The sequence below is a fragment of the Cupressus sempervirens genome, chromosome 3 (genome assembly GCF_028749045.1).
Source record: "Cupressus sempervirens isolate cs-2001-9-10 chromosome 3, ASM2874904v1, whole genome shotgun sequence".
NCBI classification, from domain to species: Eukaryota; Viridiplantae; Streptophyta; class Pinopsida; order Cupressales; family Cupressaceae; genus Cupressus; species Cupressus sempervirens.
Genome location: NC_143120.1, coordinates 238,540,796 through 238,545,497, shown reverse-complemented (window position 1 = coordinate 238,545,497; position 4,702 = coordinate 238,540,796).

Sequence of the window (4,702 nt, the reverse complement as noted above, 5' to 3'; positions counted from 1 at the left end):
GACCTAAACTGTTGAGTTTCAAAAGTTCTAAATACATTGAATAAGGGTAATCTTTAATATATGTTGCAACATGTGTTTATAAAACTCCATTAAAAATCCATCTAGAGCATGAATTTTATTAGATACCATAGATAAAAAAATATGCTCCAAATCTTCAATGATGAAAGTATGATGCGCAAGGATTACCTATAATCAACATCCAACTAATTTGGGATATTATCTTTGACAATGTCTTAGAAGATAAGTTGGAGATCTTTCCAATGTGAGTTTTGTTTAAAATGATTGGCATTAAAATTCTGAAATAATGTTTTAATCTCTTCTAAAGATGAATGGAGGTTACATATTTCATCTTTAAATTGTCAATTTCATTAAAAATTAGATTCTAAAATTTATACTTAATAGGTTCATGTTGCCCTCATGTAGTTAGAAATTTGATAAGATGAACATTCAATCAAGTCAAATTAATACTTAAATTATTTCATCCTCATCAACCATGTTGACTCCTGAATGTGCCATTTTGTTTTCTAGCATGAGAGTTAACCCCTCATTCAAGGCTAGATTTAAAAATTCTTCTCAATAGTAGGAGGTTGCAGATGTGTTAAATGACTCAACTTTAGCTTCTTCCTAGTTAATAAAGTTTTGCTACACCCTTGACAATTCTACCCCCAACTCAGTTCCTAACCTAGCCTCAACTATATTCTTCCTTCCCTACCCTATAACACAACTTAGGTACCCATAAGACCCTTAGGTTCATAGGTATTTCCCCCCTACATTGGTTCTAATGTTGGCTAATTGTAATACCCTCAAGCAACACATAACCAAATAACCATACAACAATACTCCATACATACATAATAGATTAAATCTCGAACAAATTTTTTTTTATAACCAATCTCCATTACAAATTAATCTTTATACAACAGGTGCAAAAAAGTACTCATAATCAGCAACGTAACATTTCAAAATATTACATTAGAGTATATAACATATCTATAATCTTTTATTAAAAGTACAACAACTTAAGTACATTCGAATTAACACTGGTTCTAAATGTAAACAATCATTATCTTCTAAGTCCATATCCAACCCTATCTCGAACCTAAAAACAAAACAACACAGCCAAAACACACCAAACAGGGCTTAGTAACACTAATTAAATCGATAATATCTCCAAAAAACCTACATGTTAGATTTTATGACTAAACTATATTCATTTAATCCATATAACAGATATACTAAAAATACAATTTTCTTTCCACATTCAAATATAAAGCAAGTACATAATTTCTTACGTGTAGATATGCAAAAATAAACTCGCATAGAATATGACAAGGTAATGATTCAATAGTCCATGGGTGTCAACATAAGAATCTACATTCAGCCACTCGTAGAACTCAATATGTCAGGTGAAACCATAATGTTCTTATCTTATTATATGATTCCCAACCCATGAAATTTTATATATTACCAATTGATTAAATAACTATCATAAACTTTCCCATAAGGATCTAGACTACTGTCGGAGGGCATCTGACAACATAATTGTATCACCACAAGTTACTCGCTTTATGGCAGCCACCCAATCTAAAGGATCACACTTGTATAATCTAACATACACATAAATCTAGTTATACTAATTGGAAGAAAACTTAGATTAATTTTTCAATTCGAACTAATAGACTTATTTCATTTGCTTCAATATAACAATTGCACCAGCAAACATAAATATCATATGAAACCATTTTTTTCAATCTTCCAAAGTATCAAATGAAACCATATTTGTAACCACGCTTTTCAACTACATAACAGCTATATTCAATTAAATAGTAAGGAATTGACTTTTCTAAGATTCATTATATTTACATTTCATTTTAAAACATAATAATAAAACTATCCACATATACTATTACTTACTGACGTCAGATTATAAAACAATTAACCAATTTCCATTTACAAAACCAGTAATCACAATAATTTCCAAATTATATATCTATGGTAAATCTAGCAATTCAATTCATAAGAAAATACATATATACTTATACCTATATTCTCACACCTATATATATATATATACACACTTGTCAAATATTCATATATATATATATATATATATATATATATATATATATATATATATATATATATATATATATATATATATATATATATATATATATATATATATATATATATATATGTATGTATTTTATATAAATACAAACATAAATATATAATATTTACAAATTAAACTTCAGATCTACAATAGATATGTATAAAACTTATTTCTTTTGCTAAATTTTAATTCCTAAAAAAAAATCTTCATTTCAAAATAAAACATCATATAAATCCTATCGAAATGCTTCAACGGACACCACAATGTTCAAGTTTTGACAAAGTTTTAAACAAAAGAACATTAACAATGCTGTCATGTTTCAACTCCTAATTCCAAATCAAAATCACCATACGTACTAATTCAATCTACGTCACACACAAAAACTCCAAAATACCAATTTACACACCCACATGAACTGTTTAACAAAATGCCTTTTCCCAGTTCCAACTATCAACATAACTTAAAATTTACAAAATTGATTAATCTTCATGCAGTTATATATGAATACTAAATATCATACATAGTCAACAAAGTATCGACCGGTTTAAATACAACTTCTAGCACGTTGACAATCGAATGAAACTATGCTATCAAATGTAAAACCAATCTTGTTCAAGATTTTTACTAATTGTTTGTCATAATACCTATGCCTTGTTTCACAAGTATAATTCACAAAACTACTATTTCAAACATATGATATATGTTTAACACATTACCTAAAACCCATGACATCAAACATAATCGAATCCCCAACTCCAACTCATAAAACCATTCAATAAAATGACTGTGTTACTATTAACTTGCAAATTGGTAACAAAATAACTTACTCTTAACCATTGACAAAATAAGATCTCTGCAAATTTGCGGTCGTGACTGAATGTCACCACAAACTCTTAACCGTGGTTGAGTTGTAAATAGTAAACAAAATATTAAACACCAAAACCAGGGTACAAAAAGAGCTCGACTCTTTTAATAATCAATAATCATATATTATTTCAAAAGCACACACATGAATTACAACCACAAACATACATATTAAACCACAAAACCCAAATACAAACAAAATTACCATAACAAAATCTCCATTACCACACTCGAGTATGGGTATACATAGAGCTAAGTATCACACACAGAGCCATAATCTGCATATATCCATGCTTGAGTGTATATACACGTCATAAAAACTTATTTTAACATTCTTACATTCGTGCACCCGATTCTGGGTTTACATGAAATTCAACAATGAAAACATTAAATACTACATGCACCCAGAGTTGGTTGAATTCCTCTTAATCAACAGCTTTTGTATTCATAAATCACCATAGCTAAATAAAACATAAAAATGGATAGAGGATAGAGTAAGAAAAGCCCCCTGCCTGAAAAAATGTGAAATAAACACAAAAGATGTTGCTTGGAAAAACCTTCTTCTTCCAAAATCATAGCCCAAGCCTTCAAACCCTCAAAATCTAGACATAGAGATACTAATGAAACTTTCTTAACAGCAGTAACTGAGAAAAGTGAAACCACAAAATGACAATAGAACCATCAATAAAATGAAATTGTGAACCTCTAAAATGCTAGTAAGAAACGATAATCTCCATAATGGTCATCAATTTCCCCATGAAAGCATAGAGAAATTTGCTCAACAGAGCTTCCATTATCCCCAACTGAAAGCCAACAATGGTAGTCTGAACTTAGGCTTTAGCTAACTTGACAACCAAAACAAGCAATTCAATGCCCATAACTGCGAATTTAACACAAACATCAAAAACAATGCAAATTCCAACACATGGCAGCCAAAGTACCAGCTTGACATTCGAAGAGCCTGCCCACCATAAAAACCTACTAACCTTACCGCCATAAACCAAAACCCAAAATCCCCATACCAAGCTTTAGTTTAGGCGTCAATTAACTTAGGCAATGCTTTAGTTTTAGGTTTTATGCCTTAGTTAAATCCCATGCCATAGATTAGTTTAGGCATTAGGTAATAATATAACATTAATATTTGTATCAATATTAATATTAATATTAATCTTAAGATTAATCCTAAGCAAAATTAATATTGCTTACTAATTAATAAAGTATACATATATGTATACATATAATTTACAACTTGTATAAATATAAATACAAGCACACAAATACATAAGAATTATAATTATATATATATATATATATAAACTAATATATGTTATAAATATACATACATATATATATATATATATATATATATACATATATATATATATATATATATATATACATATATATATATATATATATATATATATATATATATATATATATATATATATATATATATATATATACTTAAAAACTGGCAAACAATAGATTCAAGGTGCTGCAAAATTTTAAAGTCACCTTATACAAAAATCTGAAAGTACGAATCAGAAGAAGGTAAAACTGAAACCATACTAACATTAACTCATAAAATTTGATTCCTGAATCTAGATGGATTCAGATAATAAGATTCTAAATAAAACACAATTCTAAAAATATAAAAACATTTGTTCTGAGAATCAGATTTTGAGTAACCTCTGAATTCTTGAAGAATTTAACATGATAATG